Source organism: Cervus elaphus, chromosome 23, assembly GCF_910594005.1.
Source record: "Cervus elaphus chromosome 23, mCerEla1.1, whole genome shotgun sequence".
NCBI classification, from domain to species: Eukaryota; Metazoa; Chordata; class Mammalia; order Artiodactyla; family Cervidae; genus Cervus; species Cervus elaphus.
Genome location: NC_057837.1, coordinates 19,321,395 through 19,346,358, shown reverse-complemented (window position 1 = coordinate 19,346,358; position 24,964 = coordinate 19,321,395).

Here is a 24,964-nt window from a genome sequence, read left to right as displayed (position 1 = left end):
TGTCATGGATGAGACTATGGGAGAGTGTCAGGAGGTAGCTCGTCCCTCCGAAGTTTTGAGAGAATCACATTGTCTACAACAAAGAGAAGAGCAAGTAAAATATAGTAATACTAAACATCCAAAAAGCGAAGGAGCTAATCAGATAGTCTTTTCAATCTTTTGTCTACTCTGCCTCCAAAACTAATTTAGGTGATAACTACAAGACATCATACTAACCTATTGGCCAACAAAAAATAATTAGGCATTTAACCAACCCTTTTAGCTATATAGGGCCAAGTAATTGGTTTGATTCACTTTTCCCCACCAACATGACTGATTCATAGATTGCCTTGGTTGGTTGGCATTTGATAAACACACCAACAGAAGACTCCAGAAGGAAGTCATCACCAGCCTCCATTTTAAAATATCCTTTCATTTTTAATGCATCAAATACAGTAAAAGTAATTTTGTAGGCAATGTTATATGTTTTCTCAGTTCGTTTAATCATGCAATCCATATGGCTTAAGAAATAAGGAACATGTTTATAACCTTTAAAGGAATGTGATATCCTTCTAAACTTCTTAAAAACTTCTTCTAAGCTTCTTTCTAAAAGTTCAAGTCTGGGTAAAAGATAATGCTTTTCAACTATTTCTCATTATGAAAATGCCAACAGTACAAACCTCCTTGTTATATTTTATAGCTTAGACTTACTGAAGCTACGCAAGATGACTGCAATCGATACAAAGTGAGAAATCCATCTTTCAGACCCTGGAAACTGAAAAAGGGTCCTGTGGCCCTTTCCATAAACAACCTAAAATGCTACCCATCAGAGTTCATCCTGAGGTTAGAAATCTGCCAGTTTCAGAGGGAGATAAGCATCTTCTTCAAGAATTTACATCCTTGTATCACTTAAAAAAGCAAATACAGTCAGCCGATACACCCCCGAGAAGGGTATCAGTGTATTGCCTTTGCAGTTTCTTGTGAATTTGAAGCTGTCAAAGACATAATTAAAACACGTCCACAAAAATAAAAAAGCCCAACCTGAGACAGCTTCAGTCCACAATCCCTGTCTCTTCAGAACCTGTAATTACTCCATGTACTCAGTACACAAAATAAGGTTTGCTTATAATTTGGGGACCATGCTTTCTCTTATATGTATAAAGAAACACTTGTGTCAAATGATACCCCATTTTACAGAATGGCAGCTCTTGGTGGCTCAGTGGTAAAGAATCTGCCCGCCATGCAGGAGACACAGGAGACGCGGGTTCAACTCCTGGGTCGGGAAGGTCCCCTGGAGAAGGAAATGGCAGACCACTCCAGCATTCTTGCCTGGAGAATCCCATGGACGGAGGAGCCTGGCGGGCTAGAGTCTGTGGGATCACAAAGAGTTGGACACGGCTGAGAGACAAGACAACAACAAAGGTCTTGCTCTAAAAGGTGACAGCACTTGGCTACCTTGATGTGGTCCTGGGATGGGACGATTATAGTGAATGTAACAGAAACTCACACCCTTTTATAAACTACCTCAAGAGATAACAATAATTTTAATTTCCCTGACACCCTAGCTCATGGGTCTAAAATATACGCTTTTAGAAGATAAGGACAGCAGAACCCCAGTGACAAAGTGTGGTAGTTATCCAAAGGTTGGGAATTCCCCGGATAACTCATCTATCAGAAAAGGAGCATCAAGACTTTCCTAGCAGTCCAGTGGTTAAGACTTTGCCTTCCAAGGCCGGGGCTGTGGGGTGGATCCCTGGTTGGGGAACTAAAATCCCACGTGCCTCAACAGCCAGTAAACCAAAACCTAAAACAGAAGCAATACTGTAACAAATTCAATAAAGACTTTTAAAATGGTACATATAAAAAAATTTTTTTTAATAAGGATCATCATTTGTATTTGGGAAATCTGCACCAAACAATGACTTCTCAGATTTCTCACCATTTCCAATTTACCCTGAATTATGGGCTATACTTTAGGGTCAGGGGAGGTAGTAGTTCACTTGTCTCTGAGGGGGTCTGGTGAAGCACAGAGGTGGAGAGGATGGATTTCTTGTAAAGATCCCTCTGTGTATATCCTGATAGAGTGAAGGGGTTGAAGAAGGAGGGAAAAAAAAAACACAAGCATTTGTGCTCCTCCACTCCCCTTAAGACATACAAAGCACCAACCAGAGCGCTCGTTTTGTGCTAAATACTGTGATAGATGCTTGAGACGAGAAGCCTTCAAATGCGCTTTACAACCAGGGGCTGGCACACATCCATCATTGGTTGAATCTCTCATTTCTCAGCTACTCTCTGATGCCTAAGTGTGAAAAAGTCAGTATGCCTGAATTGAATTTTTAGATCGCTTTCCGTCAATACACATTTGTTTGTTTTCTAAATCAACAACAAATGCAACAGTAAATACTGGGGCTGCTCAGTTGTGCGGCCTTGCCTGCTGCCTGGTGCTGAAACGGGGTTCAGCTTGTTCCGTTCTGGATTAAGCCTCATTCCACGAAGGGGAGAAAATGATTTCCTTATAGAAAACCAGCGTGGTGGTTTGTGCACACCTCTGTGTGTGTGTCTGTGCGTGTGACATATGCGCATGCATGTACACACGCTGGCAGTTGTTTCCACATAGTTCAGAAATAGCTCAGGAACAGTCTTAAAGAGGTGGATGCAAAGGCAGTGTACTCAGTTTTGTCTGGGGCTGACAGAGCCCATTGGAACCCGATATTTAGTTCTAATTTTAAAGTGAAGTTGCAGTTTGCACTGCCCACAAGCTGGAGAAAGCTCTACTCCCTCTGAAGAAGCAAGCATGTGGGGAAAGGCTGACTGGATTAAATATCAGAAATTTTGTTTCCAATTAGTCCCACAAATCCCATGGATATAGCCTTGAGTTTAAAAAAAAAATGCAAATGTGAAAAAAAATCCGTAATTTAATAAAGGCAAACCCTTCATGATTTCTGAAAAGAATTTCTGCCTCACCAAGCAGGGGAAGATGGACCAGCTGTTCTTGCTGAGTGAGGGAGCAATGCTGTTCCTCTCAGATCCCAGAGGGCATGCCCACTCTCTAGGGAAGCACCACCCGCCCGAGCATCTTCTCTCCTGCTCTTTCACCCTGCAAAAGAAACCAGATTGAGAAGCTTCAGCATGGTAATTTAGGGTTTGAAAGACTTCTGTTCACTTATTCATTCATTCAGTTCTATATTAGCTCTTTCCATCTAAGTCAGTAGATGCCTCCTTGCTACCAAGTTCAAGCTTATACTGCTTATCTCATGACAGGTTGATAAATCAAGAGATCGGGTGTTGAGGGAAGGAATAGTACAACTATTTGGAAAGTCAGCAGACAGAGAAGATGGTGGACTAGTGTCCCAGAGAACAATCTTACCAGAGTTAGAATTCAGACTTCTTTTATACTAAAAGGGAGGGGTTGTGGCTGGTTATTGCAAACTTCTTGATGCAGGAATCCTGCAACAAAACAATTGCTATTCTCTGTTCTGCAACTTTTTATGTCTATGCGAATGGGAAAATGTTACCCTTTAAAGGGCAGAGCCTTGAGAATGGGCTCTACTATGTATTTCAGGGTATAGGCAACATTCTTTTACAAAAGGTACAGAACCAGCATGGCAAAGCTCAGACAACAGAGCACAGGGTTAGAGATAAAGGAATGCATTCAATATGCAAGTCTGTTCTTCTCTCAGATTTCTTCTTCTCTCTTACATCCTCAGTGCCACTTGCACTACAAAGGTGATGGGGGGAAAAGACTTAAACTTCACAGATGTCCTTGAACTGAAGTCAGAGAAAGTATCTATGGATAAGGAGAGCAAAAGCAAGAAACTAAAAGAAATGGAAATGTATTCACATCTCCTATAGTTCCCCTGCAGCTAGTAGAGTCTGACCTTCAAGATTAAAGCCATGTTTGACCATGGACTTGGTCTGGTGCACACAACAGAGCTATGAGCAGTTTATCTACTGTGAGGGTTTCCTCCAGCTGGGGTATCAGTGAGTCCACTCCTAGGTAACCTGATCAGGGATAGGCTTCCTCTGAGGATGTCTTTCCTCTGGGGCTCCCGGTCTTATTACACGCATACCCTCTGATTCCCCTGCATTCATTCATAGGGAAGGAGGTGAGGTGATGCATTAGTTTCCTAGGGCTGCTTTAAGAAATTACTACAAACTGGGTGATGTAAAACAACAGGAATGTACTGTTTTGTGGTTCTGGAAATCAGAAGTCCAAATCAACGTGCTGACAGGACTGGCTCTTCTGGAGGCTCTGAGGAAAAGTCTGATCCATGCTCCTGTCTTAGCTCTGCCAGCTCCCCTTGCCTTGTGCTTGTATCACCTGTCTCTGTAGTTACATGGCTTTCCTCTGTCTGCATGAATGTCCCTGTCTTTTTTTCCCTCTTCGTACGAGTCATGTTCGATTAGAGACCCACCCTACTATCCAGGATGACCTCAGTCAGTTCAGTTCAGTTCAGTCACTCAGTCGTGTCTGACTCTGCAACCCCATGGACTGCAGCACGCCAGGTTTCTCTGTCCATCACCAACTCCGAGAGCTTAATCAAAACTCACGTTCACCAAATCGGTGATGCCATCTGACCATCTTATCCTCTGTTTTCCCCTTCTCCTGCCTTCAATCTTTCCCAGCATCAGGGTCTTTTCCAGTGAGTCAGTTCTTCGCATCAGATGGCCAAAGTATTGGAGCTTCAGCTTCAGTATCAGTCCTTCCAATGAATATTCAGGACTGATTTCCTTTAAGATGGACTGGTTGGATCTCCTTGCAGTCCAAGAGACTCTCAAGAGTCTTCTCCAACACCAGAGTTCAAAAGCATTAATTTTTCAGCATTCAGTTTTCTTTTTGGTCCACCTCTCACATCCATACATGACCACTGGAAAAAACACAGCTTTGACTAGACAGACCTTTGTCGGTGGCTTCATTTGAACTAATCGTATCTGCAAAGACCCTGTTTCCAAAAAGAGTCACATTCGCAGGTATCAAAAATAGGATTTGAATCTCACCGTGGGACACAGTTCAGCCCACAATAGATGGCAAGGCATGTCGTACTCAAGGGCCTCTCTATACTAAAATCAAGTATAATGCTTTTTCATTAGAGTATAGTTACTTTACACTACTGGTGTTGATTTCTGCTGTACAGTGAAGTGAATCAGCTGTATGTATTACTCAGGTATTAAAAGAAATGGAATCGGGTCATTTGTAGAGACATGGATGGACCGAGACTGTCATACAGAATGAAATGTCAGAAAGAGAAAAACAAATATCATATATTAACATATATATGTAGAATCCAGGAAAATGAGCAGGTGAACATATTTGCAGGGCAGGAATAGAGATGCAGACAGAGAGAGCAGAAACGTGGATGTGGCAAGGGTGGGGGATAAAATGAACTGGATATTTACATACAGTTTTCATATTGTTCGGTAGGCAGCACAAGGGAATGGAGGAAAGACTTGGGAGATATAACAAGAGAGGATAATCCTAGAGACCTAGACAGAGGCCATTGCGGCAGCTCAGACAGCGGAAGTGTGGCAGGAGCAGTGGTCCAGCATGAAGAGGGGAGGAGAAGCCACAAACCCCTTCTGTCTGCCTGCTCTGCGAACAGGACATCCCACACACAGCCAAGGTCCAGGGCTTGGACCTAACAGACTGTTTCTGCCGCATCAAATCTACACTTGGCTGCATGTTTATAGTGCAGTATCTTGAAAGACACAGGCAAAATTACAGGGATATTTCCAACTGATAGGGGGAGGAATTTACTTGTAAGTAACTCTACAACCCTGAAAAACTCACAGGCAGAAGGAGTCCTTCAGTGTTCTGATGACCCTGACTTGGGAAGAGGTGGGCATGTGTCTTCTCAAGACTCCCTTGGGATGGAGGAAAGCATGCAAATGAAAGTGAAAGTCACTCAGCCGTGTCCGACTCTTTGCAACTCCATGGACTATACAGTCCATGGAATTCTCCAGTCCAAAATACCGGAGTGGATAGCTGTTTCCTTCTCCAGGGGATCTTCCCAACCCAGGGGTTGAACCCAGGTCTCCTGCATGGCAGGCAGATTCTTTACCAGCTGAGCCAGCAGGCATGAGAGAGAAGGAGCCGATTCCATTTAGGAATCCCTCTGTCGGGACCTGAAAGGGAAGGAATGATGCAGATCCCAGGCTGCAGGTGGCTCTTCTCTCACTATACCCAGCCACCCACTCAGGGGGTAGAGCGCCCATGGGGACTCAGGAGGCTGGTAGATGGGCCGATGGGCTAGAAGTCCATCCAGAATTTCAGAGGCAGGAGCACCAAATGATTGATGCTTTGTTCACAAGATCTGCATTCTCTGACGCTGTGTTCTGTTCAGCATATGCTTTTCATCAATTTGTGTGGATGGAAACCACCTATGAAAGACATTTTTTAAAAATATTCAGAAACTACTGAAGAAGGGAAAGCTTCTAGAACTTGTCAGTGCTGGCTTTCACTTTAACATCACGCTGGGGTTCAGTTGGCAAGGATGGGGTGAGACCAACATCATTATTTGATGTGAGAAATCTAATAGGTCCTAGGAGTGAAATTAAAGACTGGGGCACACCACCTTCTCTGTGAATGGTTGTACCATTTCCCATAGATTCAATCTGCTGCCCCTGACCTCTTGCCACCAACCAAAGATGGAATTTTCTATTTGTCTCTCATCATAAAGCCCATCACTTAAAAAAAAGAAAATTGTGTTAAATTTGACTCAGGTAATAGAATTCTACAGGTTGCTGACTTGTGAGGAAAGTAAGACAGCTGTTTTCATGTGTTAAGAAGAACTTGAATCGACAGTTCACATAATCTTCTGTGAACATTTTTCCCACTGTGTGTAGATAACTATGTTTGGCTTGAGTTGTTAAATCTCTGAATTTGCACATATGTATTGATATGCGACGAGCCGCAGAGAACTAATCGTCCACAGCATAGTCTGACAGCTCATGTTCCAAACGAGCACTCTTTCCTGGAGTCAATCACCTTCAAAAAGAAAAATAAATCTTAACATTTTCCTCTCAACCAACAGGGACCTTTCCTGCGTGCCGTTGGCAAGACGTGGACAGACCTGGTCCAAGAGTCCCGAGGCTAAGACTGCACGGGTGTCCATGCTCGTGTTCAAGCAAGCAGAGTCAGTGAGAAGAGCAGCTGTCCAGCAGCCCCGAGAGTGGGGCTGAGAACTGCCCCCTCAAGGGAGAAGGGGAAGCTGGCTTAGTTGAAGGCAGGCCAGTTGGAGGCCTTGCAACAGGCGGAAAGCGCTGACTGCATTCTCTGAATTTTCAAAATGCCCAACAGGAAGGGAAACCCAGAAAAATAAGCATCAGCTCAATCAAAAAGGGGAAGACCTCAACTTACCAGAAGGAAGAAGGTCTGTGCTGCAGGATATGAGATGCTTAAATACCACATTTGGCTATCTCTAGGACAACATGGGGCTTCCCAGGTGATGCTAGTGGTAAAGAATTCACCTGCCAATGCAGGAAACTTTAGAGATGCAGCTTCAATCCCTGGGTCAGGAAGATCGCCTGGAGAAGAGCATGGCAACCCACTCCAGTATTCTTGCCTAAAGAATCCCCACAGAGAGAGAGGCCTAGCAGGCTACCCTGGCTTGTCCGTAGGGTATCAAAGAGTCGTACACGACTCAAGTGACTTAGCAAGGATGCATGTGTGACCACCATCTATCTTGCTCTCAGGAGATTTTCCCCTACTTTTTTAAAAATAAGGGGTAGGAATGGGCGGGAAGTGGGAGGGGGATTTAAGAAGGAGGGGATTTGTGTCCATCTGTGGTTAATTCATTTTAACATATGACAGAAATCAAATCAATATTGTAAAGCAATCATCAACCAATTAAAAATAAAGAAAACAATACTTAATAAAGAAATGTATAATATGTAAATCCTACAATGAAGCAATAGTGTAATATCAAGAGTAAAATAATAAATACATGAATAAAGTACATAAGTAATAAACACTAGTTATGCAAATTATAAACATTGCAAATAAAGCTGAGCTTCCCCCGGACCATGCTCTTCCCCAGACCTGATTTCTGTCTCAAAATACATGTTATGCAATAGGCAATCTTCTCTGTCCTTTTCCAGATCTTTTTCTTACATGCACGCACATGCACATACCCAGTACATATTCTTGTATGGAGTATTCTATTTACACATGATAGATACTGTCCTACTACACATGTTATTCCATATTTTTCATTTCAAAAATATTCATTTTTCTTATCTTTCCATGCCAGTATACACTGAGCCACCTTTTGCAAAGTATTCCATGATATGGATCTAAAGAGTTTATTCCCTTATTATAGATTTTAAGCTATTCTTAATTTTTTTTGCAGACAATGGTGAAAGTATCAACTTACAGGCACCAATGTATAGAGAACACATTTCCTCCCGCAGTTGCCAACACTTGGTATCATTATGAGGTCCTTTAAAAAGAAAGTGTAAGCCTGGTCTGTCCTGGGTGACTTGGTCATTTCACTTACTGAAAGACGGAAAGTCAGAGAGAAGATCCCTCAAGGTCCACAGCAACTCCTTGATTCAATGATGAGTAGGATTCTGTGTGATGTTCTACAGGAAGATTACCTGGAATGGGCATATTTTTTTAAAGGTTTTGTGTGTGTGTACCCCAAATTAATATTCCTTCATTGTATGCCACTTAAGAGTTTCTAATTTTTAGTTATTATAAAGGGTTACCTCAATGGACAATTGCATATGTGTTTGTGTGTAGATAGCTGGATAAATAGATCATTTTCTTAGAATAAGGCCTAATAGAAGATTGACTAGGTCAAAGATGATGAGCATTTCTGCAATCCAAGTTTGGATCCCAGGTCAGCTTTTCAAAGTCATCTGTGCCAGGAGCTGCTGACTTGGGGCCAGTTTCCTTTGGCGAGGGGTGGACCATCCTAAAGGACAGTCTTAATTTATCATGGGTATCATCCCAGTTGGCAGACTCAAGCCTCTGTGAGCTTGGCAGCAATGGGTTCCATCCAAGGCTGATTGTTACCTCCACCTGCCCAGAGTTCATTATGGACCCTGGAGGAAGGCCCATCCATCCACAATGAGCTCCTCATGGGCAGAGAGAACAATGGTGGCCATTGAGATGCTGGCAGGAGATGTCAACTTTGTGCAGACAGCTGCATCTCCCCTTCAGCTCACCAGCCGCCTCTGGAGAGCTAAGTGAACTGCTCCCCCTGCAAACGTCCTTCCTCTCTGTATGAGGGAGAAGGATAACGAATGTCTACTACATGAAGCAATTAATCTTTAGAAAAAATAAGAACTAACGTGGGAAGAGCATCTGTAGAAGACGCTGTATTCTATTTTCGGCAAAACGTGAGCATCTATAGATAAATTGCTCTGTCTACAGCACATTCAGATTTTACCACCTGTGAATTTAATTGAGTCAGTACCTAAGTACTGGTTTAAGTAATATGCTCACTTATAAAGTTGGTGCCTGTGATGTATCCTTGCAACAAAGAGGAGTCGGTTTTCTTTGGATTTTCAAAGTTAAAAACATGGTTATCTTACCTTAGGTTAGCTTAAAGTTTAAAGGAGGGCAGTGAGCCGGGGTCATCGGTCACTTTGTGCAAACATCTGTTTTCCTCTGGGTCACAAAGACACATAGCCTCCCTGTTTTCAATTATTGTATCATTCTCAGGGCTTCAGGGAGTCCCCGTCCAGCCACTGTGGGTTCCCCAGGCTGCCCTCAAACAGCAGCTCTGAAATGGCAGCCAGCGCAGAATCCAGGTTTATTGGCAACACATGGACTAGGAAAAGGATGTGTTTGGGAGTGAAGCAGTTGATGCATCTGTATAAAGAATGTGCGGGTGTTTGATAATTATGATCAACCTCGGATTGCTCCCGGGAGGCCCCTACACTGTGCAGGCAGCGCAGCTTTGCCTCAGCAAGTCAGTCTCTCTGTGGTTTGAACTGGAAGCTGATGGATTCTGGATGTGCATTCTTTGCAAGGAGAGGTGGCCGGAGTGTCCTCCATGTCCATTTCCAAAGCCCAGCACTTGACTGAGCGCAGACTGTGGCCGGAAATGGGCCTTAATGTAACAGACGCTTCTCATGGCATCCGGATTCGTTCTAGGGATAAACCTGGCAAGAGAGGTCTCCACTGATCCCGCGGCCAATACTGTTCCCTCCAGTGAGTTTATATGTATGTATTGTTCCTTTGTGTGCATAGGTGTGTATCTCCCTGCCAGACTCCCAAAGTATTTAAATGTGGTAGGATTATGAGTAGTTCTATGGAAAGGCTCTTTATAGTCTTCTGCATTTCCCATTTCTACCATAAACATTTATTAGTTAGAAAATAAGTATGTATTTAAAATTCTTAGGTTTGCAGCTAAAATTTGTCTTTATCATTCAGAATCTCCTGAAGACATTTGCTGGATTCATAACTGTGTTGTTTTAAGACGTGCTAACCCCATTGTCTCAAACCACCCCAAGTCTTTCTAGATACTTCTAGACCTATGGACTTTGAAATTCCAGTCTATTAATCCCTTGATACTGTCTTTGAGATATTTAGCAGTTTCAAATATTCCTCTACTGGAAGGAGGTGGGTGGGGGCTAAAGGGAAAATTTTTTTAAAAAATGAAGAGTAGATATTTAAGGGATTTCCCTGGCTGTCCAGTGATTAATACTTTCTTCCAGTACAAGGGCTACAGGTTCAATCCCTGGTTGGGGAACTAAGATCCCACATGCCTCAGGGCCAAAAAATTAAAACATGAAACAGAAGCAATATTGTAAGAAATTCAATAAAGACTAAAAATGGTCCAAATATTAAAAAGAGAGAGAGAGAGAAGATGTTTAACATCTCGTATGTTCTCAGTTACAGATCTTTAAATAAGCTTTCTGGTTGTTGGAACCTAAAAAGATGCTAGAGGTACTGACAACCCTGAATTTTATTCACCTACTAGGTACAACCAGGATCCTCCAATGGTTTTATTCCATTCCCTTCTCACTTGGACCTTCCAGAAGCAAAGGAGTTAGGCATCGGGCAAATGCACTGAGAAAACTCTTCTCTGGATTGGCTTGATTCTCTGGGAACCCCTCGACTCAAGCCCTGCATCCCGGAGCCACGACTGATGGTCTCATGTCCGACAAGCACTTTACTCTGGGGTTAACACAGCATTTGTAGCAACTCAGGACATTTACCATGGGCTGGAGGCCTTCGTGTAAAGCACCTTGTCATTTTTATTGCCTTTCTTTGAAGAAATATTTGCCCAAGAATTTTTTTTTATTAATAGATATATTTTTCTTGTAGCAAGAAGGGATTATTTGCAGACACTAAAGTATTTATTTTTCCCATAACCTTTCAAAGTATTGGCCTCGGGTTTGGAATTCACTTTCCCTATCAGGAGACTAGGATAGAAAGAATTCCTCAAACGTGACCCGTGAAGATAAACAGGCCAGTTGAGGAGCCTGCTTTCAGCAACGCCAGTCATGCGAACATCTTTGTCTTGCCAGAGCAGAAAGGGCATGTTCTGACCTTCTCCCTACCATGTTCCCTTCTGAAGGAGCCCAGGGACTCAGCTGTGAAAAAGAATGAAATAATACCTTTTGCAGCAACACAGATGGACCTAGAGATTATCTCACTAACTGAAGTAAAGCAGAGAGAAAAAGACAAATATCATACGATGTCACTTGTATGTGAAATTTTTAAAAAATGATGCAAATGAACTTACAAAACAGAAACAGACTCACAGACATAGACAAGAAACTTATAGCTACCAAAGTGGAAAGGGGGTCAGAGGGATAAGTTAGGATTTGGGGGTTAACATGTGTGCATGCATGATAAGTGGCTTCAGTCATGTCCGACTCCTTGTGGCCCACTGGACTGCAGCCCTCCAGGCTCCTCTGTCTATGGGGATTCTCCAGGCAAGAATACTAGAGTGAGTTGCCATGTTCTGCTCCAGGGGATCTTCCTGACCCAGGGATTGAACCTGCATCTCCTGAATTGGCAGGCAGGTTCTTTACCACCAGCACCACCTGGAAGCCACTGGGGAGTTAACAGATACACACTGCTATATATAAAATAGATAAGCAACAATGACCTACTGTATAGCACAGGGAACTACACTTAATATTTTATAGTAACCTATAAGGGAAAAGATTCTGAAAAAGAATAAATTTATGTGTGTATGTATATATGAAGAATTTTATGCATATATATATATATATATATATATATATATATATATAATTGAATCACTTTTCTGTACACCTGAAGCTAACATAACATTGTAAATCAGCTATACTTCAATTTTATAAAATCTTAAAAAAAAAAAAAATGAATGAAGGAGCCCAGGGCACTCACACACCCTGAGAGTCAAAAAGGTTCCAAAAAGACTGTAGCTGAAAAATCTCCTAAGTGCATGAAAAAAGATAAGGCAAATCAAAAGGAATCAAAACGCCAAGTATGTTACTGTTAAATTAGACTTTTAAATATGCCACTGATATCAGAGGGGTTTGAGTGCAATTGTCTCCTTAAATTTGGCAGGGAAATCATTAATCATTTGATGTTAAAATTATACAGATTGTTGAATAAATGAGTGGCAGTAGGCCCACATGGTGGTGAACCAAAAGGAAGAAAAAAAAAAGAAAAGAGGGAGAAATAAAAAATTTCCTCTTTGCAGGTAACTGAAAAAGCAAACCCAATCTTCATGGTCATTTCAAGCCCCAGTCTTTGGACACTTGCCTTCCTAAATGGCAAGTTGTTTTAAAAGTTTGGAAAAGCTTCCCAGGTCCAAAGATAGAGCTTACTCTAGTATCAGGCAGCTTTTAATAGATGTGAACTCAGCACAGATCCGAGTGTTGCATAACTTCGGGGCTTATGGCGTCCACTCGCTTGTCATCTGATGAGCTGCCAGGGCTCCTGTCATCACTGGGCACCAACATGTACAGTCCAGATGCTGAACAGCGTTCAGGGGACAAAACGCTTCTGCTTTAATGGGGCCTCGTGAGTGTGACTTTACAACTTTCAATCCATGTGGCTCCCAGATGACACAGGGTCCCCCCTGCCTCCTAACACAGCTGTAACAAACCAGGTTTAGGGACCCTGAGTTCTACTTTTGCTGTTTGCCTAACAGAGTGGTGAGGGAAAGCCCGCGACCTAACACATACAGATGGCAGATCGAGGAAGCCAGAGAATTAAAATTTACCAGATTTCTGGAACAAGCTCTTTTAGCGTATCTTCTACTAACTGGACATCTTATCCAGTGAAAATTGTCAGTTGTGTAAACTTCAGTAGAACAGTCATCCTGGACTTGCTTTGTCTTGTGACTGTATTATTCAAAGCTTCACAGATCACTCAGTCAGTTATCCATCAGAGTTTTTAATTGAACATCTATGCACTCAGGTCATAACTCTGAATAAACACTACAGAGATCATGGGAATGGAGATGAGGTCCCTGCCATCAAAGACCATGTTTGTACCAAGCTTGCTATCTGTTTCCTAGCAGGAATTCCCAAATCACCTCCCCTTCCAGTCAAAGACATTTATTATTTTCTTGAACAACTTGAGACTCTGAGTCATCTCATTCGGTGAGAATATTTGCCATCGCCAACCTTCTGTATCCACCCTCCACCCATCAGATGTGTTTCCCACACCCCAGGTCATGGTTCCCAGCCTACCTGGCCTCACTGGTGATGGTCTTCTCCTATGTCTCCAGACCTCAGGATCTGCCAATCACCCTGCACAGGTGAACGGATTCATTTTGAAAAAATTCCAGTTCCATTATATCACCTTCCTGAAGAACCCACTGAAGCTCCCCACCAAGACCCAATCTGGATTCCTCCCTGGGTACTCAGGACAGAACCCCATTATGGCACCGATTCAAGATTAGGAGATGTGCTAAGCTGCTCAGTCATTTCTGACTCTTTACAACTTTATGGACTCTAGCCCAGCAGGCTCTTCAGTCCATGGGATTCTCTAGGCAAGAATACTGGAGTGGGTTGCCATTTCCTCATCTAACAGATCTTCCTGATCCAGGGATTGAACCTGAGTTTCCTGCATTAGCAGGCAGATTTTTTACCTCTGAGCCACCGGGGAAGTCCAGTAGGAGATGTGGCAAAACTAAAATAATCTAGCCAGTGGTGTTCCCTGCCCACTCTGAATACATTAAGTGAGAATCACATTTGAATTGGCCTTACCTGTGGTATTTTGGGCTGCATTAATTTTTGTGAGTGGCACCCACCTTTATGCATATCAATTGGGTAATTATACTAGTAAATTGGAACTTTTGCATTTAGAATCAGCACCTGTAAATAACAGGAGGCGAGAGAAAGAAGGCCAATTGAAACTTTGGCCCTTAATATTTGAAAGCAGCACTTTGTAGACAGCTTGAAGACTGAAAGGTTTTGAAGAGACCTCACAGAAAAAGAGAGGAAACAAAAAAAGAGTACCTAACCATTTTGTTTGTACATTATTTTCAATTTAAAGATAATAAGGTGGTAGAGAAAAGTTGAAACACGAAAATTATATATTTGGTCATCTCATCTCAATCCCCGCAGAGTAACAGTTGTCACAAAATTACCATACTTGTGTTGGACATAATTTGTTACAACTTGATGGCCTGAAAGCTCACATCTACCCTGATACTGTGAATCCTGCTCTCTCCTCTCTGCCTTTCCAGAAAAAGCAGGGATGATAAATGGAGTTTGTTGAGGATTAACTTTGTCAATTGGCCATCATTGATAATATTCTGTCAGTGCTGATCTGGAGTAAATCTGTATTAAATCAAAGCCTCATTTCTGCCACAAGGAAATTGACCATTCGGGAAGTGAAATTAGCATTGTAGGTAAGCCTGCAATGTATCCGGCCATTTACCTGTGTTATGTCAACTCATCTCAGTGACACTGTGAATTAGGTAGTATTGTCCCTGTCTTATAAATTTAGGAAACTAAGAAAGGTTCAGTAACCTATCCAAACTCGCTCGGCTGGTGAGTGGCAGAACTAGGACTCAACACTGTCTGGTTTAGGTGTGGGTCAGTTCTTAACCAGAGATGGAGAAGCTGGCAGAAGACCCAGTATCTTTTCAAGCTACTCCCCTAGCAAGATGCCCCAGGGTTCTGAGGGGCAAGAGAGCTCAGTCACTGTGGCCACTAGAATCTTCTTCAGTAATGTTAACATACAAAGCTTTCAAAACTCTACCACTGTGTGTCTCCCTGACATCTTAAAGTCCTCTTCCAACAATAAACATTAAAAATTTTAAATCACTAGTCGTGAAGCATCAGGACCTTTGGATTTGGCCTCTGTATCATTTTATCTCTAATATTATTTTCAAAGCCAACATAATATTCAGGCTACTCACAGCAGGACCTGAGAGACAGAGGAATCGACTTTCTTGGACAACCTTCCCTACTGGTCCAGACTCCGTGCCCCTTCCCAGGACTCTTGTTTTTGGCGTTAGTGCATCACCAGTGTTTGCTAAAATTTAAACTGAATCTGGGTGTTTAACAAGCTCAACCACTAACATCTTTTGCAAGCCTGCGCTTGTGCTTCTATGCATACACACACACACACCCATACATGGACACACCCACACACACACAGACACAGAGAAAAAGACACACGCACGCACACACACACACACATACACACTTGTGCTCAGGCAGTTCATGGCAACTAGATCGAGTTTATCAGGTTATTCTTAGCCAAGTGCAGAGTCCTAAGAAGGGGGGCAAGAAAGGAAATCTATTTAGATGGAAAAGGAGATCAGAGCAGATGCAGAGCCTGGGCACTTGCTGGGTGGCCATCAGGCGGGGCACCGGGCAGCGCGGAGAGCCGAAGGAGCTGATCCAGGGCCCTGGGAGGCCAAAGCAAGCCCTCGGCTTTCCAGACGCTCCCAGAGCTGCCTCCAGGGTGCTCCTGTCCCCAGCACCCTGACTTGACTGTGCTGACTTTCAGGACCTGGGCTGTCATAATCCACTCTACATAAAGCTGTTTCGTGGCCGAGAAAGAATGGACCGAGGTTCCCACAGTGCCTGCATGAGGCCTGAGACGGGAGGACACAGATGCTCTCCCAGGGGCTGCTCTAGAAAGTTTACGTGGACGCTCTTGCAGCACTCAGAAGCCATCTTTACATACGAGTGGGGCCAAGTGTGTTTATGCAAATATCCACTTTCTGACTTAGCCAGGGTTTATCTGTGAAATCCTCATTCATGATACTGAAGAGCAAAGTTTGGCCTGGATGGGGGAACTGTAATTGTTTGTTGAAACAGTTGATGCTACGTATTAAACAAGCAGCTGTTTTTAGGCTCTGAAGTTCTCTTTTATTTCCACAGCAGCACTTACATTCTGCACAACACACACTCCCAAGGAAAATAAAAAGACCCATAGCCCAAAAAGGTGCTCAGAGCTCCAGAAAGCTACAAGAAGAGATGCCATAAATAGGAAAGTTAAGTGAGACACTAATTTACTTAAAATGATGGCAGTGATAGCAGCCATCTCCGACCTCTATATTGGTGCACTTGTTAACCCATGAACTCTCCCAACAACAACCACAGGAGGTGGATACTCATATTACCCCTGTTTTATGGATAGAGACACCGAGGTACAGGAAGACTAAGTTGTCCAGGGTCATTGAGATATAAACCCAGGCAGCTGCGTCCTTACCTTCTTGAGATCTGAGGGACACACTTGGACCAAGTCATCCTGGAGGTCTTATAGCCCTGCCTTTCTGCAGAAGAGCATCTATCCCAGTCGGGGCGGGGACAGAGGTGTAAAATCAGAAGTTAATGCGAATGACCCACATCTGTGCTGTATCATATGCCAAGTCAAAGTGTGGAAAACTGGAAGTTTTCACTTTCTTGGAAAACTCCAAGTTTTCACTTTTCTTCCACTCTGGCGTTTCGAGGTGATAGAATCTCTGTTTGTCATAAACAGACTAAAACAACAACAGTAGCAACAAAAGGGACCAAAAACACAGAAAAACTTAGGAACAGCTTCAAGGTTCCTCTCTGGGAACTAAATACATGCAGGATTTCTGTTATCTCTGGCATATTTTTGCAATAATCAGCAAAAGATTTTCTCCCCAGGGAGAAAATGAGGCCTGAAAATACCAGCTGTATTAGGCGATGTTGTTTTCTTTCTTTTTTCTATTTTTTAACCTATGGATCTATTTTCCTAGAAAAAATGAGCTACGTCACCTCAAACAAGAAGCTTTGCCCCTGAGTGTCTTTGACAGGCCTTCTGAGATAAGTCAAACATGTAGTCCCTTTAGACAGGTCTCAGCATCTGTTGTTTGGGTAGAATTGTAGGTAGGACAGAAGCTAGGAAGGCTGAAAGGAAGCTGTTTAAAAAGAGAAGCCTAAACAATATCTAAAAACAAATTTAGAATGATGGAAATGCTATCTTCTTTTCTCATCAGGCAGCACTTTTTTCTAACGAGGTTTGGGGATAATGATCTGGCCTTTGAATGTAGGTAAAGTTTATGGTCAAAAACAACTACAGCATTTAGTTACTGTGTTACTGCAGAACTGAACCCAATTTTGACCACAGCCGATACTAGCAACTTGGCCTTCCTGTAACCGATCAGCTCTGCCCTAGGCTTCTGTGGCCTAAGAGGCATCATTTGTTCTTTTAAGTACTTGCACTCGGCCATCTTTTCTCTCACACATTCCACGTTCCCATGTCTGTCTGGTGATAGGCTTTCCACTTTTCTCTCCTTACTCCACGAACGTGCCCTGTCCTATGGCAGGGTTTTTTTAATTGACTCTGAAATGATCTTGAAGGTAGCTCATAAAATCAGAATCTCAGGCTCTCCTCATGGCTGCCAGCTCTGTGTGATCTTTTAAACATTTTTGAAGAAAGGTGTCTGTGTGTACTAATCCTAGCAGCCCCCAGGGACCCTTTAGTCCCCAGACCCCAGTGGCCTCAGGCTGCATTTCCCATTAAGGATTTATTTTCTGCTAAGAAGTGATGTTTCTGCCCCCTTGCAAGAGGTTCTATCCCCCTTTAGTGCCTGTTAGAAGCTCCCTGAGACTGAATTGAGCAGGCGGTCTCAGTGTACAGGTTTCCGTGCACATTATTCATACAGAAAATAAAATCAGGGCTGAGAAAGCCCAGTTTTGCAATAGGTGGGAGGGAGGCAAGCCGTCATTCTTGCTTGATCCTGGGCGATGCGCTGAGCCTGTGTCTTCACCCCTCCGGAGATCAGAGGGAACCAAACTAGTTCCCCTCCACACTTTGTGAGAGCCTCGTGTGGGCAGTGACATGATGCTTTTGGAGTTCTTCGGTGTCCTTGCCTGGGGGCTGGAAGAATGATGGATACTACACTTACCAATGGTCCCATGTGAGATGGGCATTGTTTGGCTGACACGCCATCAGAATGGATCTGAATTGTTTTCGATGCACCAAAGCACAGCCTGTTGATAAATAGGAATCCAGGACTCACACGCGGGCTGGCCTCAGGTAAACCACAGCTCATGCTCTATTTTTAGTTAATAGAGCTGTGCTGAGATATGGCCCTGAGTACAAGCCTCCTCATCCGTGGTTCGTCTGGGTCCCATGTAATAGCTGAATAGAGTAAGGAGGTCACGCTGAGCCCTGTTAAGGTATACAATAAAAACCGAACCTGGTGTGGGGTCAGTGGCCATACACAGCCCAGTGTCACCGTCTCCCTCTAGGCAGTGACCTTCATGCCGTGCCCCACTGTTCTCCCCAGGAGCCTGGCCAGGGGCTCAGAGCTCACCCTGCTTTCTGCTGAGCACCCCACGCCCCCACCGCGGGTGTCCATTCGGATTGAGACAATTATGACTGTCTCACTTTCTGCAGCAAATTGTCTCCACTCAGTGGTTTCATCCCTCCCGCCACAGCCAAGCCCCTGCCTGTTGACTCTGATGCATCTTTCACAGAATCTCATTTTCATCCCTGTCACCCTAGTCCAAATGCCAACGTCCTGATTATTCTCGCTGTGACAAATACACTATCTCTTCAGCAGTCTCTTCAGATCTCGGTCTCCTGGGAAAACAATTCCCTCCTCTCTGAGCCTTCTCATAATACCACACCCTCAGATCACCACCATCCTCCTGCCCCCCGAATCCTTCACAAACTCATCTTGCCCATTTTTCATGTCTATTCTGAGATGGCATCTTTGCCCAAGTTCCGCTTCACCTGCTTCCTGCCTGTCAGTGTGGCTTTGGGCAGCTCCTTGGTCCACGAGACATATCCTGCTGCCCCTGTAGGTAGCTGCCAGGCTTAATTTTAGCACTCCACCAATTACAGTAAGTCCTGTCATCAGATCAAAGCATCTGCTTGCCAGCCAGAATGGGGATAATTCTTCAGACACAGCAAACAACCTCGAGAATTTCTTCTGAGTCAGCTGTGGGGTGCTCAGGCATGCAAAATCACAGGGCAAGTTCACACGTTCAAACCTAATGATGGGGAGGATCATTTGCTATGAAAGTCAGTCTCCAAAAAAAAAAAAAGAAAGTCAGACTCCTATGCTAGCTGCCCCATAGGCCAGGCTGAAGGACGTGCTTCTGTGGAAATGGTTCTTTGGAGTTTAGAATGTCTCAAAATACCCCCACTCAGGCAAATGTGTCCTAGGAGTAAATTTGATGTCCTTTCAATGAAGAAGCCCAGAATGCCCAGTCAGTCCCTCCCATCTGTGACCACAGAGAGGTCTTCCTTAAGCTTTAGGATTGAAAAACAGTGGAATGACTGTTTCTATAAATATTTTACAATGTTGATAAGTTATCAGTAAAAATTATCAAATGAATTATCAACCTTGCTTCTTTCTGTTTTATATATACCCACTAAACTTTTCAGCAAGGAAACCACCATTCAGTTTCACAAATAGCAGGTCAAGGACATTCAGATCATTACTCATCTGGTCCACCAAGAATATCCAGGTCAGTAGACAAGGCTCAATATGCCCATGAGGAGAGGTGGAACTGAGATTATAAAACCAGATACTGCCTACCATTGCCTCAGCTCTAGAACCGCCCCCCTCCTCCTGCGTGTTCTCAGCAAATGCCTCCCTACATAGAAATGATGTGTTCCAAAGAATCTCTCTCCTGATCAGGGGTTCCAGGTTTGTAGAATCTTTTTATTAGCCTATTTTGCTATTAAAAAAACAGTTGAGAAGACCTCTCCTCGGCTCTTACCAGTGGTGTTGGGGAGAATGGTGTGTGCCCACAGCCGACTCCGGACTGTTCTCTCTGAGTATCTCTGGTATCCCAGGAATTCAAACCTTAGGGATGTTGACAGGAGGGCTGACATTTCCCATCTGAAGTCTGGAAGGAGATCAGTCCTGTGAAACAGATAGGCTGCTCTTGAAATAAAGTTCATTGGAGTATGATTAAGGGAAAATCTCAGAAGCCAAGGATTATCAGGTAACAGAGGTGACTGCAAGGGCTACTGCGAGCAGTTAAAAAATCAGAGAAGTTGTTATATATGTGAAATGTATTTTGTTTCAGAAAATGAGTAAAATTTTAAAGATAAATCAGGGAAGTGGGTTTTTGTTCTTTTGTCCACATTCCCTTCCTTCGTCATATAAAAACATGGAGAAAACAGATCATTTGCTCTTCTTCTTCCACCCTACTTGCTACATATTTTTATTGTCTTCCTATATATTAATATACTACAAAACATTTAATCACCAAGTTAAATTAAAAATTGATTCAAGTCATATAAATGAAGAAATACACAATATTAGAAGATCCTAGAAGGCTGAGTTCCAGCACTTTTCGCAATGCCCAGCACATATAAGAACTCACTAAACACTTCAATTAATGGATGAATGAAGGAATTTAAGAAATTTACTTTACAGGCATGGGTTAAGAATTAAATGAGAAGACTGTTCCTAGTAGAGAGTAGATATTCTTTTCCTTCCACCACAAAATAGAGAAATTTATTTCAGACAGAAATTTATTTTCAGATTGAAAATTTATTTCAATCAGTATTCACAAACAGCAGGTCAAGGACATTCAGGTCTTTACTTGACTGGTCCACCAAGACTATCCAGATCAACAGGAAAAGGCCAATATGTCCATGAGGAGAGGTAGAACTCAGATTATAAACTCAAATACTACTCTATATTGTCTGAGTGCTAGAATCCCCTGGATGGTCTCAGCAAATGCCTCCCTATAGAAGAGATGTATTTCAGAGAATCTTTTCCCCATCAGTGAGTTGCCAAGGCCGAGTCCAGCTCTGTTTCCCTGCCCGCGGCTGCCCTTGGCCAGAGAGAAGTTTGAAGAAGGAATCCAGTTCTTCGTTACTTGGTCAGCAACAAGAGCTGAGCAGCAAAGGGATGGTGAGTAATTCTAGATTGCCCCACACTTTTTATTTTAGGGATAAGCTGGGATCTTCCTCAGATGATTTGAGTATAATCCTTACCTAAAATATGGCAACAAGCTTCAGACCTCTTGAGTGCTTTCCATCCCTAGAAATCTTGGAATGATTTAAAATACTCACATATTAAGCTAAAAGAAAAAAATCTTGTATGGAAGGGCCCCCTTCATTCCTCCACTGGGAAACTCCATCAGGTGGTGGGACACACATTATTACCTAAGCATGCATGAGTACAATCTGGCCAAAGGAAACCACAGTTGAATAAACTTAAACATCAAACTCCTTGGAACAATTCCTTCCAACTCATCATTTTTCTCAAATAAAATGGCAATACCAACTGTACATTTTGTTTAAGTTAATGTTTGAAAAGTCATTATAAAGTAACCATGGAAGATCAGAATGTTTTTATTATAACCTTAGATCACTATTTGCACTAAAGAATTAAAGAGAAATGGAACCATTATGCAACAATTTTATTTTTTTCATGTAAAGTTTCAATCCTGTTTGGTGTCAATTTCATTTTAAAATTGTAAAATGTAAATTTTACATTCGGTAATTAAGACTCCTGGGAAACAACAAGTAGAGACCTGGCAGCCATCTCCATGACCAAGCAACCCAAGTTAACATCACCAAGCATGGGATACATGTCTCCCCGTGTGATGCACTAAGAAGGATATGGCTTCATTTTTGTAGTATTACCAAAAATTCATAACTTGAATCTATTCACAAGGAAACATCACATAAACACACACTGAGAGTGGTTTACAAAATAAACCGGTACTTTCCAAAAATGGCAAGGTGTGGATGACTTAACACTGAAAGGAAGTTTCATAATCATTTCCTCTTCTACTTGTCCTCCTATGCTCTCCTCCCCTCTTCATCTCCTGGTGTCTTGGATAGGGTGAATTCATGCCTACTTATTCAATCGACAGCCAGTGGCAAGAATTGGAATTTAGCTTTGACCTCTGATGAGTCTGGGAAGCACAACAATCCAGGTTTCAGTTTGGCCAGAATCATAAGCAAAGATCAGCAAATTCTGGCACAGATAAGAGGGAAATTTGATTAACGATCATTTGATGGAATGGACAGAAGGTGAGTCTTGACTGTTTTGGTTGCAGGAATTTTCACACACTACATGTGAACACCACCTGCTATCTTTCCTTGTACCTAAACAGAGACACTGGAAATGAACTGAGATATCAGAATAATTCTTGATGTATAAGGTTTAATGTACAAAAATCTGACCCATAGAAAAATGTTGCATTAGTTCTATCAAGTTTAGATAGGAGATTCCAAGTGGATTCCTGTAATATATAGTTTACAAATCCTCTCTAATCCTCACACTTCCTCTCTTTTAGAGACCACAGAGAAGCAATAAATGTCAGTGATGTATCCAAAGAGCCCTTGTTCATTCTAAGAGCTTGAGGTGGGGGGTGGTCCACACATTTTTCAACAGTATGTGAGACCATTAGAAATCATGGCGCCACTGCATGTTTTTTTTCACACCCCTATAGATAGTGCTGACCAACTGAAATAGATTACTTCAAAAAACATAAAAGAAGTAGACGTAGCACCTTTATTTTGTCAAGATGGATGAAATCAGACTCCTTGCATTTGGTACTATCATGACAAAAGGAACAATTTCAGCTTCACTGTACAGTAGAAAGATTTATGGCTGGAAAACATTCTTCCCTCCCTTGGGCAGGAACATTTGGAATTATTAACAAAAATGCTGTGACTATTTCTTGGCTGGACTTTTTTATACTACTGGTGTGGTCCAATCAACTGGAGAAAAAACTTGGTTTACATTTATATATATATAGACATAGTGAGAGAGAGGGGAGAAAATATTTTTATAATTTAATTCATGAGTTTGGGGCTTTTCATGTACAGGACTATGCTTTTAGCCATCATATTCTTAGAGTAGTTAAAAATGACAGTTTCTCAATGTAAATATTTGCAAAATTCCAGTTTAGTTCAAGGCACTTGAAAAATAGTGTATTTACAATCCTCCAATAAAGACCTCTAAAATTACTATGGGCAGTGGGACTCTGTTTATTTGTAGTTTATTTGTAGTTGGGATGACCAAGAAAATTGAGGTGAGATATTAATCACAGGACAAGTTTACTTATAATGTATTCAAACATTCAAGAGATGAAACCGGCTAGTTGTAGGCCTAAATATGTTCTTTATCATGGGCAGCTTCAAAAGATACTCATGATCTGCACTTGGAACTGCCTCTTTTACTGCCCTGACTTAATTTTCCTCTGTATGAAGCCAAATGGAAAAGGGAGATGAAGGAAGTTAAGAACATTAATCCACTTTAGAGGTCCTGTGAGCAATGGATGAAATTATTCAGCAAAAAGCAAAGTCTTTGGGGGCACATCAGAGGTGCTACTTAGATATATAATATGGCTAAGAACTCGGGCCTCTGGTTTACATCCCCATCTAAACCCCCATGCAGATCCCCAGCTTCCTGTTGCCTTCAGGTTTGGACCACCTGGTTCCCATGTGACAGCTTAGATACCTCACCATCCCACCCAACACGAGGTCCCCTCCCTCCTCACATTCAAAGTTTGATGAATCCTTCTCATTATTCTGGACATTAACCATTGATTTATTTTGACCAAACTTCATCTCTGATTTAAGAGTCTCCCTTTTTCGTTTTTCTCACCAATTAATGCTTGGCCTTTTCAAAACCCTGTATAAAAAGACGTATCACCTCCGATACTTGAACTTTCTTAGTTCACTCTCCTGCAACGAACTTCACAGTTCTTTTGTTGTCTTTTTTGCTCAGCTTCAGCTATAATTATTTACTTGTCGGTGTTTCCCTTCTCTGTTACCTATTTTCCATTAAAAAAAATTTTTTTTACTGGAGTATAGTTGATTTCCAGTGTTGAGTAACTTTCAGATGTACAACAGAGCAAATCAGTCATACATATGGTGGCTCAGATAGAAAAGAATCTGCCTGAAATGCAGGAGACCTGAGTTTAACCCATGGGTCTGGAAGACCCCTGGAGAAGAGAATGGCTACCCACTCCAGTATTCTTGCCTGAAAAATTCCATGGACAGAGGAGCATAGCTATGGTCCATGGGGTTGCAAAGTGTTGGACATGACTGAGAAACTAACCCTCTCACTTTCACATACATATATCCATTCTTTTTCAGAGTCTTTCCCATGTAGGTGAATACTGAATAGGGTTCCCTGTGCTATAAGTGGGTCTTTATTAGTTATCTATTCTATACATATAGTATAGAGCGTCTCCATCTTTGACTGCAAAGAATATAATCAATCTGATTTCATTATTGACCATATGGTAATGTCCACCTGTAGAGTCTTCTCTTATGTTGTTGGAAGAGAGTGTTTGCTATGATCAGTGTATTCTCTTGGAAAAACTCTATTAGCCTTTGCCCTGCTTCATTCTGTACTCCAAGGCCAAATTTGCCTGTTATTCCAGGATTCTCTTGACTTCCTACTTTTGCATTCCAGTCCCCTATAGTGAAAATGGCATCTTTTTTGTGTGTTAGTTCTAGAAGGTCTTGTAAGTCTTCATAGAACCATTCAACTTCAGCTTCTTCAGCATTACTGGTCAGGGCATAGACTTGGATTACTGTGATATTGAATGGTTTGCCTTGGAAACAAACAGAGATCATTCTGTCATTTTTGAGATTGCA